This window comes from Myodes glareolus, chromosome 8 (genome assembly GCF_982192425.1).
Source record: "Myodes glareolus chromosome 8, mMyoGla1.1, whole genome shotgun sequence".
NCBI lineage: Eukaryota > Metazoa > Chordata > Mammalia > Rodentia > Cricetidae > Myodes > Myodes glareolus.
In genome coordinates, this window is record NC_142033.1 from 31,178,580 (window position 1) to 31,193,750 (window position 15,171).

The window sequence follows — 15,171 nt, forward strand, 5'->3', positions numbered from 1 at the left end:
CAGCAGTGACTGCGAGTGTGGACTTCAAACCAAACGGCCCAAGGTCAGAAGCCATAAACCTTGATAACCCCTGCAAACAACTTCTCATTGGCCATCTCTAGGCAGGGTGCTACAAGTTACACAATGGCAGAAATGGATTTAGTGATAGAATGAGTCTCTCAAGCAACTCTGAACAGGCCAGCCATAAAGCAATAAAAAAGCAGCAAGCGATTAAAGATGCAGCCAATGGTCCATTTTGTCCTCTTTTAACCCAGAATCAATTCTGCTCCCTTCCTTGATGATCATCCCGTCCCTTCATGGTCCTTTCTGCCTCTACCCTGATCTAAAGAGTTACAAGCCTGACTTCATTCTTTCCTCACAGGAATAAAACTTGATTATTAAAGTTGCAAATTGAGAAACTATTGATTTTAAATAAGAAATTTCGATGACAACATTTTGGAAGGGGGTTGAGTGGGTGTTTGTTTCGTCTTGTCCTTACACATTTGAATACTTTGGGAGGATTCAGTGTAAGCTGCCCCAGACAGGCTTTCTTCAATTGTGTACTTAGTGATTCCTAAGAAGTATTAACTGGAGTCGCCTCACCGGTAGTTCCTCATTTCCCTTCTCATGGTGTTTTCCACAAGACAGTAATTCAATTCTCCTTGTTCCAGTCTCTGAAAATTATAGCAATGTCTTGTCAAGATCAATTCCAACTTTCAAGGTAGACACTATGCATTTAATGAAATCATGGTTTGATATGGAAACTTGGTACCAAATATGCTATAGCCTTACTATTTCTTACCTTTTTTGGTTTTATTACTTTAAATGAATTTCCTTTATTTAATTGCCAGCTCTTAGAATAAAAAGGTCCCTTTTTCTACCACTGGAAGTCTGGTTCGGTATCTAGTAACAAGCATCTTGTCAATACTCACCGAAGAGTCTGCAGTCGTTCAGTGTTCCAACCTAATGCAGAATGTGCTCAACCCTTGGCCTCCAAGATGGTTCTTCATATCTTCTGCTTAAATCTTTCCAGTTCCAGGGTTCCATAGGTTCCTTTTTCCTGCCCTCCCCCCTCCTTTCATCCATGGATCTATGTTGAATGCTAACTAGCTGCTAGGCCTTGCACTAGGCTTTGAATATTGAGAGTAAAAACACATTCCCTGCCCTCATTCAAGGGGTTAAAAATAATAATCTAGAATGGTCAAATGCACAGAATCAGAATGAATAGACTATAGTTGCCAAGGCCTGGGAGCAGGAAGCGGGGTGTTACTGTCAAATGGGCACGGTCAATCGGCACAAGTTGAAAGTATATTCTGGGGATGGATAGTGGCAATGGTTACACGGTGTGGGAATGAACTTGAAGTCACAAAACACAACACTTATAAGTGGCTGTAATTGTATATATTTCATTTTATAGTGTACATGTATGTTACACACATCTCCATGGTAAAAACAATCAGAAAAAGCAGAAACTACTTTAATAAGCACTAATAAAGAGTACCACATGTGGAGACATGGTGCAAAAGAGCCTCTTCTTCATAGGCAGACATCTTTCCCAGTGTACAGGAAGCAGAGCTTCAGGGTGAGCGAGGACTGACTGATGGGGAGGAGAGAGCGCCCAGCACAGGATGGGCACACTGAAGAGGTGGAAACAAGCCCACTGCCTACCAGAGCCTCATTGCGGAGTCGCTCAGTCATTTTAGAGGCGGAGCAGCGTGACCAAATGTGTGTCCCACTTACCGTTTATGGGTGTGAGTGTGTGTGTGTGTGTGTGTGTGTGCGTGTGTGTGTGTGTGTATGTGTGATTATGCAAATTTGTTGTGTTGCATTTGTTTAACTCTGTAAAGTTGTGTTACTTTGTCTTTCTATAATACCTGATTGGTCTAATAAAGAGCTGAACAACCAATAGCTAGGCAGGCAAAAGGATAGAGGGGTTGTCAGGAGGAGCCTAGGAGGAGAAATCTAGGATTGGGGGAGAAAAGAGGGAGCAGTGAGAAAAGGAGAAGGAGAGGAGGATGCCAGCCACCCAGCCACCCAGCCATCCACCCACCCAGCCACCCAACCACCCAGCCACAGAATAAGAAGGAAAGTAAGATATATAGAATAAAGAAAGATGAAAAACCCATGAGCTAAAATGAAGTTAAAGAGAAAGAGGATAAGTTAAGTTAGAAAAACTGGCTGGAAACAAACCAAGGTAAGGTTAGACATTAGTAAGTACTTATTTGGGAGCTGGGTGGTGGAAGTAAAAACAAACAGAAAACAAACAAATACATTTTGGCCTACTAACATGGCACTCGACTATCCACCTAGGGCCTGAGAAAGTGGGAAAAAGAGAGAAAAAGGAAAACAGGCCCAGCTCCTTTAAGAGGAATGCGGTTCAGCTGCCAGCACTAAATAGAAGCAGCAGGCTATGTAAAAAGGTTTGCAGCGATGCAGGCGCGGCTTCCTACAGATCGGGAGGTTGAATGCAATTCTCAGTCACTTCCCTCCGACCCTCCGACCCTCCGACCAGGCCATGAGCTTTATCAAAGACCCAAGAAGTGGCTGCGCCAGCCACTGCAGCCACAGTGGAGGTGCCGGCTGAGCTACTTAGTAGTTTAGAGATTCGAGTAGTCAGAAAAGGATAAAGATACATAGTAAAGACAAAGTCAGATGGTTATAGGGTGTTTAACAGTGTGGGTAGGCTTAAGAAAAGAGAAAGGATACAGACAGTCATACAAAAAAAGAATTTTAAAAGTAACAGTAAAGATTTATATTGAGGTCTTTAACCCATTTGGACTTGAGTTTTGTGCGTGGGGATAGATATGAATCTATTTTCATTCTTCTACAGGTTGACATCCAGTTATGCCAGCACCATTTGTTGAAGATGCTTTCTTTCGTCCATTGTATAATTTTAGCTTCTTTGTCAAAAATCACGTGTTCATAGGTGATATCCGGGTCTTCAATTCAATTCCATTGGTCAGCGTCTCTGTTTTTATGTCAATACCATGCTGTTTTCATTACTGTAGCTCTGTAATAGAACTTGATGTCAGGGATGGTAATGCCTCCAGAAGTTCCTTTATTGTATAGGATTGTTTTGGCTATCCTGCTTTTATTTTCCATATGACGTTAATTATTGTTCTTTCAAGGTCTGTGGAGAATTGTGTTGGGATTTTGATAGGGATTGCATTGAATCTATAGATTGCTTTTGATAGGATTGCCATTTTTACTATATTCATCCTTCCTCTGCAAGAGGATGGGAGATCTTTCCTTTTTCTGGTGTCTTCTTCAATTTCTTTCTTCAAGGACTTAAAGTTCTTGTCAAATAGGTCTTTCACTTCCTTGGTTAGTGTTACCCTCAACATATTTTATGTTATTTGTGACTATTGTGAAAGGTGATGTTTCTCTGATTTCCCTCTCTGCTTCTTTATCGTTTGTATATAGGAGGGCTACTGATTTTTTTTGAGTTGATCTTGTATCCTGCCACATCAAACCTGGCCCTAGAAAAATTCCCAGAAATCCACAAGGATGACCCCAGCTAAGATGCTAAGCAATAGAGGAGAGGGTGGCCTTGCCACGTAGTCAGACTGATGATTATCTTAAATATCACCATAGAACCTTCATCCAACAATAGATGGAAACAGAGGCAGAGACCCACATCGGAGCACTGGACTGAGCTCCCAAAGTCCAGATGAAGAGTGGATGGAGTGAGACTATGAGCAAAGAGGTTAAGATCGTGATGGGGACACCCACTGAAACAGTTTGCCTGAGCTAATGAGATCTCACCAACTCCAAATAGACTGGGAGGGAGTGAAGGGAGTGAGCATAGGACCAAGCTAGTCCCTCTGAATGTGGCTGACAGTTGTATGACTGGGGCAGACTGAGGGGCCACTGGCAGTGGCACTGGGTATACTGGGTGGTACTATATGTACTGGCTTTTTGGGATCCTGTTCTCTTTGAATGTATGCCTTGCTCAGCCTGGATGTAGTGGGGAGGGCCTTGGACCTTCCACCAAGCGAAGAGACTTACCCTCTCTTAGGATTGGAGGGGGTTGGGTGGGAGGGTGTGTGGAGGGAATGGAAGGAGGAAAGGGAGTGGGAATTTGGATTGTTTTTTTTTTAAAATCTAATAAAAATCATAATGTAAAAAAAAGAAAAAATAATAATAGTAAAGTCTTTAAAGAGAGAACAAAAGTAATATAAAACAAAAAAGCCACACAACAATGGCAAATACACAGGGAGTCTAGATCCTATATAGTATTGTGTTGATTTTGAATTTTTCTTTTTTTACTTTATTTTTAGAAAAAGAAAACAAGCTATCTTTATTATTTTATATACAAATTCCAGTTCCCACTCCCTTCGCTCCTCCCATTCCCTCCACCTTCTTCACCCATCCCCATCCACTCCTCAGAGAGGGTAAGATACATTGCTTTGGAGAAGGTCCAAGGCTTTCCATACTATACCTAGACTGAGCAAGGTATGCATCCAAAGAGAATTGGTTCTCCAAAAGCCAGTAAAAGCAGTAGGGATAAATCCTGGTACCACTGCCAGTGACTCCACAATCTGGAGTTAAAGCCATGCAGTTGTCAGAGGGACTAGATTGGTCCTATGCTGGTTCCCTTCCTATCCAGCTAGAGTTGGTGAGCTCCCATTAGTTCAGGTAAACTGTTTCAGTGGGTGTCCCCATCATCCCGCTAGTCTAGCTAGGCAGGAGAAAGGATAGGCAGGGCTGCTAGGCAGAAAGAACAAGCGGTAGTTAAAAAGTAGTTGAAGAGAAACAGAATAAGTTAAATTAGAAAAGCTGTCTAGAAACAAGCCAAGCTAAGGCTGGGCATTCATAAGTAAGAATAAGACTCATTGTATTTATCTGGGAGCTGGGTGATGGGCCCCCAAAAAGAAAAAAAAAACAACTGTAGTCCTCAACTTTTCCATGTGTAATATTAATAAATCAGGAGGCCTCTCTCATTCCTATTTTTACTCCATTGATTTTCGCTTAAATGTGAATTAAGTAAAAGAGAAAACCTAAACCACCTTTGGTTTCAGCTGTGGTACAGCCGCTGACCTGCCATACAGCCTCTTTGAGAAGAAGCTGACCCACAGAACCCCGAGCTCTCACCTCCTCTGCGCTACAAGTGCTCACGGTCATCTCATGGAGTCCTGCATTGGGGCCCCAGCTTCCTTGCATTTCAGGCATCTCTCTGTTATCAGCTCACATCACCAACACAGTGACACCTTTCTCTTTACTCCCTACTGCATTATTTCTCAGTTTGTTCAGTTCACGATGATACAACTGAGACCCCACCCTGCCCCACAGACCATGAGAAGGTGATCCATATTTGCCGTCTAAATGTCCTTGTCCCTAGGATCAGGCCTTGTCCCTAGGATGAGGTCAGGAAAATGGCCTTAGGTTGATTTCAGCCTATTTCCCATTACAGTTAAAATCAGTATTAATTGGTCTGCAGGAGTAAATGTCCTTAACCAATTAGCTAATTGCAAAGAAATGGCCTTGGAATCCCTTCTAGAAAAGAAATGCAGTAAGCTGGAATGCGGCCATAGCATAACGTCTGTCACATGCTAACAATTCCACAGAAGGCGCCAGTAGTTAAATGTCATCTCTTAGAGAGGTTCACAGTCAGTTCTACTCTGTAGTATACACTAATGTCACAACAAGGTCACATAGGAGTGTCTGACGCACTCCTTGAAAAGTTTGTCAGTAGTACCAGTTACCACAGTGGTACCAGCTACCATAGAAATAGTCACACAAATTGATGATGACGGTGAGTCAAGATGCCAATGGCAATTATATGGGTGAACAAAGAAACATTTAGGGACAATGTTTCAGTGGGGTTTCCTAGCAACCCTGTGTCGAAGACAGGGTGAGTGTCTATCATCATTGTGTGGCTGGGGAAACAGACACTCATTGAAGGTGATGCTGCTGAAAGGTGATGGAACTGTGAAGGGCTGAGGCCTAAGGAGACACCATCAGGTCACTGAAAGAGTACCCTTGAAAGATACTGTGGTGATCTGGCCTCATTCACAGTTTCTTTTTGTCTTCCTCCTATTGACGAAATGAATGGTTTTGTATCATGTGCACTTCTGCCACAATCTGCAGCTCACCACACAGGGTCAGACTCTAACAAAACTGAGAACCAAAAATTAAGCCTATGTTTTTGACATTGTGTTGTCTCAGGTATTTAATTACAATGACAGAATCGTGTTTTTTAAAAGTGTCCCTAAGAACAAAACTGACTTTGGCAGGGCATTTCTGTGGCCACGGCTCCTTCGTTCAGCCCATCAGTGTATCAACAAAGGAGTTCCAGCCACCGCCTCATTGCTGCAGCACAAGATGGGGCAAAAACAGCTTCAGGAAAGAAGCCTTTACTTTGTCTCATAGCTCAAAGGCGCACCAAGTGTGGGAGCCTCATGACAGGAGTGTGAGGCAGTTGGTCACATGGCGTTTGCGGTCAGGAAGGAGAGACCAGTGAATCCCAAGGTGCAGCTCAGTTTCTTCAGCCCAGGGCCCAATCCTATGGAATGGTACCATCCACATTTAAGTTGGGGCCCTCCAGTTTTCCTTAGCACGGTTTAGAAACAGACACATCAGAGGTTTGTTTCCATGGTGACTCTACATCCCCTTAGGCTGATACGGTCAACCATTACAGAAGGACTCATGTGCTGTGATGTGAACCCAAAACATGGGGGATGCGTCTCTAAGTCAACTTTAATAAGAGTCAACCGTGTGGACTTCATCCACCGCACCATGAGTTCAGTTAGAAAAGTCCGGAGCTTTTCCTTAGTCCATAACTGAAAAGAGAGGGGATGGGTGCCGATGTCGGGGTTCAGGATGGTTGGTCCCTGCTCGGTGGATGAGCGCTCAGAGCACAACTGGCTAGGGAAATTTGTTCCAGAGTATCTCTGTCTTTGAAGACATTTCCTACATTTCTAGTGTTCTCTAAAAGGGGGCACATGAGAGACAAAAGATAGTAATCTTCTTTTGAGGCAATGGACAGCCACTAAAAATGACAATAACTCCGTAATCCAGATGCGGAGTGTAAACTAGAGATATGGCGCCAGAATAACGACCTTTCACCTCCACATTATAAATCACTCCTGGCTTCTGTAGAACTTGATGCGTTACTTGTACATGACAAGTAGTAGAGTTTTAGGTATAGAAAAAATGTAACGTTGAAAGATAATTGCCATATTTTACTTTTTAACGTTTAGTAAATTAATACCGTTACAACACAGAGGACCAGCTAAAGTCCCTTGCCACCAAGGCTGGCCACATAGGTTTGATTGCTAGAACCCAGATGGTGGAAGGACAGCACCCACGCCCACATTTGGGCCACGGTCTGCACATACTCATTCTGCCTGCAAGTATATAAATGTAAAAAGGTTTAAAATCCTACAATATGTGCCTAAGAAGATCGGAGATAGAAAATTATGGTTTTGTTTTGCTTTTACTAAAAAATAATACAACTGGTTTAGTTTTTAAGGGTGTCAAACATAGAACTGAATTTTGATGTTGCTCATAAGTGGACTAAAGATGGATTTCACTCCAAAATGCTCCTCCGAGTTGGTATTATACTTGCTATCAACAGTAACAGAAACATATCACTTAAGTAATTCAGTTCTATGGAGAAAGGCAATCTCAATTTAACACAAAACTCTTTCAAGGGTCTAAACTAGTAAAAATTGGACAAGTGGCTCAGAAGACCTTCAGTCAATGGACAAGCATTAACGAACTTTTCCAAAATGTGGGATATAAATCAAAAGTCTGTTCCCTCTGACTGATCATGACACACTGGACACACATCCTTGTCAGTGCGTACAATTGCTATGTGTCAAGTTAAATAAACAGCAGTTTACTTAAAAAAGAATAGAGTGAATGAATGATGTTATTTGATAAACTTGTATCCACATGAGCTCTTTGGAATGTAGTCACCATTCCCTAACCAGATAGCCTAGGAAGTGGCAGTGTGATTCTTGGCCTGGGTATGACAGTGTATTTGAACTATACTAGGCTCAGTTTTTTCTTACAGAACTCATCCTGGGTTGGGTCCTAGAAACAACAAGCCAGGAAGTGTCAAAGGGAGCAGGTAGAGAGAGGAATGTCTTATCCGCGGCGTGACGTTAGCAGAGCTCTGGCTTCCCCCTGTCTCTTCCTTCTTTTCCAGCCTGTCTCCTTCCCTCCAGAGGTAAACTCCCTACTCCTTGAAGGGCTCATACCCGTCTCTGCTACTCAGAGTGATCTCAGAAGGGCTGACTTCAAACTTCTACAGCATATGACCTGCTAAACAAGTCTGTTCAACTCCCAGCTCTGCCAATGGCAGGGTTTCTAGCTAGGTCACAACGGAAGATGCAAAGATCCAGGCAGGGAGCGTGAGACAGGATGCAAACGGTGCCGATGGCAGCTCTCTAGTGCCTCTGAGTCTGCCAGGGCTCGGTGCTTCACTCGTCAACACTGTCTTTTCCTTACGTGTCACCTCTCCATGTTTTTCTCACTTCCAGCCTCGGTTTTTCTAGCATACCTGGGACTATTCCAGGTGATTTGGGCAACCATAGAGCTGTCTTGGTGAAGAGTCAGAGGAGGGAGCACAAGTTGTGATTTATCTTCTAGCGTGGCCTGAGACACCAGTATACACCAATATTGTGGACTTCGGGATAGTCTCTCTCTCTCTCTCTCTCTCTCTCTCTCTCTCTCTCTCTCTCTCTCTCTTTCTCTCTCTTTCTCATGTGCATGCATGCATGTCCACCCACCAACCAATGATGTGTGGAAGTCCAGTGTTGATGGCCGTGAAACATCCTGATTGGTCCTCCACATTATCCATCGAGGCAGGGTTTCTCACTTAGACCCACTAGCAACCTTGCTCTGGGGATCCCCTGTGAGTCTGCCTGCCTTCAGAGGCTGGGGTCAGAGATGGGCCACCACTGGTCTCCTGTCACCTGGCATTCACCTAGGAGGAGGATCCAAACTCTGGCTCTCATTGCAAGCACATTAACCACTGGGCCACACATATCTCCCCAACATGACTTTGGGGCGCTTTAAAGGCTCAAAACTATCTTCAAGGGCTGGAGATAGCTCAGCAGTTATCCCCCTTAAGAGGGATCAGAATTTAGAACCCAACATCCACCTGATTGCTGGATGGCCCACATAAAAGTAATCTCAATTCCAAGTAGAATAGAGACAGGAAAAAAATTTAAATGTCCGTAGTAAATATTTCCTTATTTAATGGTTGGTAGCACCAAGTCAAATGGAACCTAGCAACTATTTAGGTCAAAACAGATTCTGCACTAGTCTAAAATGACAAGTAATCTGGAAACAGACAAATGGGATCCCCTTGTGTGTGCAGTTTCTCAGGATGTGTGCTCGTGGAATAAGGTAAACGGATGGGTGGAGAGCAGCTCCCACTCTGTGCTAGTCCCTTCTTTCCGTGAACTCGCCACCATCTCCGCTGAACCCGCTCTCAGCTCTACCTCCTGCTCTCCACACCCACTGCCTGAATCAGTCCTGAATATGCCCGGTACCCTAGCTCCCACTCCTTTCTCCACTCAGCCTCCTACGCTGCATTAGAGATGCCCTTCTAAGACAGACCTCACCCTGACAGCTGCCCACTTGAAAATCTCAATGGCTTCTCTTCGTCACGTCCAAATAAAGCCCTTCTGTCCGCACAGTGCACAGCCCCTCCTGCCTTGCATGAGCGGGTCTGCCCAGCTCTGCCTCTGCCTGTTCTCTCCGGCTGTTCACTGCTGCACGGCCACACGTAAACCTCCTTTTTCTCTCGCCTGCCTTCTCCTACCCGAAATTCTTCTTTTCCTTTATTCCCATCATCCCCAGCTATCCTCCACTGTAAAGAAAGAGTAATCACTCCCAATTTCTCTGAGCAATTTATGACATTCTAAACATTTGTACACTGTATCGTATCACTTCCTATGCACTTCTGTCTGCTTCTCTACATCCCAGGCTAAGGAATGAATGACTCCGGGATGAAAATGTCAGGATCAAACTGAAAAATAATGACAGGAATTGAGCCAACTTAAATAAAGCAGAGAAGCTGAAGTCCATTCAGATGTCCTTATTTAAATCTTAATAAAACTCCTGTCTTTTCCTAGTCTTCCAGTTAATAAAAAAACAATTTTCTGCCTCATGGCTGATAGCTCTTAAGTTTTGGTTTTATGTTGCTCTCAACTTTGATTTTGATTATTTTAGCAAAAAAGAAGAACTATTTTAATTTATTGCAATTAATTATGTATTTATTTAGTGTGTGTGTGTCTGTGGGGATGCATGCTTGCCACAGTACACACGTGGATGTCGGAGGATATCTTGTGGAGTTGGTTATCTCCTTGTAACATGAGGGCCAGCTTGTTGGGGTTTCCGATCCCGCCCGGTACCCAACAGCCGGCAAATCCCAAAGAGAATCACACACAGAACTCCATAAGGTTATAAACTGATTGGCCCATTAGGTCAGGCTACTTATTAGCTCTTATAACTTATGTTACCCCATTATCCTTATCTATGTTAGCACATGGCTCCATACCTTTCTCAGCGTGACAGCTTACATGTTGCCTCTTCAGTGGTCTGCGCAGGAGTGGCAGAGGAACCTCTCTGCTTCCCAGAATTCTCCTGTTCTCATTGCATCACCTCTATTTCCTGTCTGGTTTTCCCACCTATACTGCCTGCCTGGACAATCAGCGTTTTATTAAAATATGATTGACAGAATACAGACAATTCTCCCGCATCATTTCCCTCTTTTTTTTTTAAACAAAAGAAAATACCCATAGTCCATTTGCTGGGAATGTGGGCGTAGTATTTCAGGCTATTTCCTGCTGGTTGGGGGCGCTGATGATCTTATGGGGACCTAAAGAAAATTTAGAGTTATAATCAAGTCCTGACTGGAGTATCCTGTGAGTCTTGATCATCTCAGGCAGCAGTGTTGAATCAGTTCTGGATGTAGAATTCAGACATCCAGGCCATCTGTTCCTACCGGAAATTTCTCAGGAGGTCTCCCTTGATCAAAGATGATTTTTCTTAACTCTGAATAAATCCAGAGCCTCTCATTTTCTGTGGAAACAAAAGCAAAATCTCTTCTCCAAAGTAACATACCTTTTGACTTCAATTTTGAAGCCAAGGTATTTTCAAAATACCGATCTTGGGTTAGTTCAGCAGCATTTATAAACAAAAGTCTTTTAGCAGCTGTTGTTCCTTCCTCAGCATTCAAACAATTCAAAGAGAGCATAATAGCATACAGTATCAAAATTCTCTGTTTATTTTCCATCTTTATGCAGCTTTATTTTTAACCTCTATTTCTTTTATTTTTACTTTTACTTTTTGACACAGGTTCTCTGTATATCTCTGTCCTGGAATAACACTGTAGACCAGGCTGTCCTTGAACTCACAGAGATCCTTCTGTCTCTGCCTCCCCAGTACTGGGCTCAAAGGTGTTTGCTACCACACCTTGAACTCACAGAGATCCATGCCTCTCTGCTTCCCCAGTGCTAGGATTAAAGGTGTGTGCTACCACACCTTGAAGTCACAGAGGTCAACTACCTTTGTCCCTTAAAGTCTCAGAGGTCAAAGTACCTCTGCCTCCCAGGCATTGGGATTAAAGGTGTGTTCTACCACACCCAACTACTCTCTTTCTTTTTACTTTAAGAACTTTAACTTTTATCCTGCATATATTTTTAACATACTGTAAACCATTTAGAGGTTTTCTTCCTCTTTGAATCTCTCTTTACTGTCTATCTCTCTTTTTCTGACCACTTGAGTCTTTAAGAAGAGGATGAAAGCTGTGGCTTTGATGGCTAGATCCTCGTGGCTGAGGTACCAGCCAGAGCTGTGTTCACTGCCACAACTCTATGGCGTTTCAAGGTCCTTGCCAGCAAGCTGCAGCATTCTGCTCACAGACCACACTCAGTCGGACTGCCTGCCTGAAAGAGTCAGAGTTTGCCCTGGCAGGACAGCCCAGAAAGCTGGCTATTTAAAACAGCGCAGCTTTTATCCTGCTACAGCTGAAAGCTGAAAAGCATGCATTCAGCTTTTCGCCAACACCGTTTAAGTGTTTCGTGGCAGGACCTCTTAAAAGAGCTGCAAAGTTTTGCAGCTAAAGCTGAGTCAGGAAGCCTCTCTTAGATGAGAGCATTTGCTTGCCTCTAGCAAGCAGAGCAGACCCGAGAAATTGCTGCTACCAAGAAACCATGCATAATGCTGTTATTTTGTTCTAGAATTACTTCCCAAGCTGTCTCAGGCTTTATGTGGATACAGTTGTCCACACGTTGGCGCCATTTGTAACATGAGGGCCAGCTTGTTGGGGTTTCCGATCCCGCCCGGTACCCAACAGCCGGCAAATCCCAAAGAGAATCACACACAGAACTCCATAAGGTTATAAACTGATTGGCCCATTAGGTCAGGCTACTTATTAGCTCTTATAACTTATGTTACCCCATTATCCTTATCTATGTTAGCACATGGCTCCATACCTTTCTCAGCGTGACAGCTTACATGTTGCCTCTTCAGTGGTCTGCGCAGGAGTGGCAGAGGAACCTCTCTGCTTCCCAGAATTCTCCTGTTCTCATTGCATCACCTCTATTTCCTGTCTGGTTTTCCCACCTATACTGCCTGCCTGGACAATCAGCGTTTTATTAAAATATGATTGACAGAATACAGACAATTCTCCCGCATCATCTCCTTCCAACATGTGGGTCCTGGGTCCTAAGCTCAGGTTTTCTGTTTTGGCATCAAGTGTTCTTTCCCTCTGAGTGACAAAGAAGAAAGTTGTAAGAGTCTCAAATAAACATGGTCAGCAAGAAGAATTCAGGAAGTCGAAGAATCTATTGTTTTCCCTATGAACACCGGATGATGGAAAGAGAGTATTTCAGAATATGTTTCATAGTTAAAGAGAAAGTGCCTCTCCTGCTCAGTGCCCATTTCTTACTGATCTGATGGAGCATTAGTGGGGTAGGCTCGTAGGCATTTGCATGGCAAAGGAAAGCAGTGATCCTCAAGGGACCTTTGCCTGCCCTGTCACGGGCACCACCCACAGTACTGGAGCTGCCCAGCAGTGCCTCACTAGGACCGAGTTCAAAGTCCGTGTCAGGGACTGGCCTATTACCCTTTGGCATCTTCACGCTTTCTAAAGGAATGTCCGAATGGTGTAATGGACAGGAAGATCAGGTCCTGACTCCAATGCCAATGTTAGAAAATTGTTTTTAGTGTAGGTGGTAAAAGTCTAGGAAATATTTTTGAGTTGCTTTGCAGACATCTGGTCTTTACAGGTCTTCCTGTCAATGCCTTGGTGCAGCAAGCCTGCACTCTGAGCCCCTTCTTCGCCTAAGTCAGGGCAGAGACCCATCCTGCTGTCTAGGTGATGACTGACCTGACAGGTTGTGTCTCGGTTCTGGCTGCTATACGAAATGCACCGCACACTCATATTTAGTCAACGTCAGATAAATACGGGTCAATAGTCCCATCGTTTATACAGAACTGAACATTCCTTCTATCTAGTGGCTTGGTAACTGTGGTAAAGTCTAACATATCACTCACGTGCTAGTGGGATGCTTTTGTAAATAAACCCACTGCCTGCCTGTTGGGTTAAAGCACAGCACAATAGCATAGCATGCGCTGTGTGATGCCCGGCAAGGACAGATAAAGCAATACTGCTTTATGTGTTTACTATATGACAGCTCTTATTATTTTAGAGAGAATGCTGTCTATGTGCTAAAAAAGAAAAAGAAAGAAACTTATTGGATTCTCTGACTGTGGCTGGCCCGAAGTCTTTCTGAAAAGCCATTGACTATGATACTGGGACCTGTTTCCTCTGCATATACTGTTTTTTGGGGATCCAGTCTGTTTGGACACTCACCTTCCTGGACCTGGAGGGAGGGGGAAGGAACTGGAACTTCCCACAGGGCAGGAAACCCTGACTGCCCTAAGGGACGAAGAGGGAGGAGGAGAGGGAGTGGGGGGAGTGGGAGGGTGTTGGGAAGAGGGGCGTAAATGGAAACTTTTATAATTTAATAAAATTTACTTTAAAAAAAAAAGAAACTTATTGCTATACATTGTGTGTGTCACAGTAGCAGCCGCCAGCTACGTCTCATTCCCCAAATTTCAACCACCTAAGTTTGTCTTGTGCCTGGTTGGATCTCAAGTTCTTTTGTTCTTCCTGGCCAGAGGAGCACAGGCTACACCATAGGTCAGTCCATCTAGCCCAGGTCTCTGCAGGTGGGTGGACAATGCCGGTTTATGTCACTGTGGCAACATTGATACATCTCTCAGTCCATGCTCCCGTGGTTCAGCAAGTCATCTGCATGCCACAGACTGCGTGGTCTCAACAAACATGACACTCATTAAGTGACTGAGGGAGATTCCCAAAGTCCAGTTTGTTTGTTTTTAAAGGTGATTTTTATTAAAAGGCTATTTGATTCTTAGTGGAGGACAGTATTTATCTGTGGGTATAAGTTCTGCTTCCAACAGAACCAGATATTACAACTACTATATTACAACTACTCCCACTTTGTAGACTAAAGTTTGCACACAAAATGTCTTGGCCGTCCTCCCTTCAAAAGCTGCGCTCTTTATAACCTAGCTGGCCCACTTTGTCTGTGAACTTCGAGAAAGTTTTCTTTGGCATATCTTACACATTTGCTGCGAATGTGCATACAATCATTTGGTTTGAAGGTGCAGGGGCCAAAGGGATGGGTGTTGCTTGTCTGGTTTTGCAAGTAAGGCTTCATTGACTCTTCAACCCTCTCAAAGTGAACTCCGTGATCTGAAAACTTGACCTCTTAAGACTTAGTTTTAGCATGGCAGGCATGGTCACATCTCCCCTCCAGAAGGCACTTCCTGGTTTCAAGGTGTCTTAAAAGTTTGTATGGAAATAAATCAGTAGGTGTCTCTGTGAAATCACTTCCGAAACCAAGGGAGGCGGATGGGGATGGAACAAAGGGAGGGAGTAGGGATTGGTTCACCATAGAGTCAGGGCTTCTCCCTGGACAATGCTCAGGGGATAGATCCTGCCAACTCCAGTTGTTCTTACCTGCATTTCTGGGCTTTCATGTACACCACCTCTTACCTTGCCACAATTCTAGTAAGAGATATTAAGGATGAGAACTGTAGTTCAATGATACAGTATTTGTTTCCCATGGATGAGACCCTGAATTTGTTCCCCACCACCAAAGAGAAACAGAATAGAAGAAAAGAGAAGAGATGAATGTCATC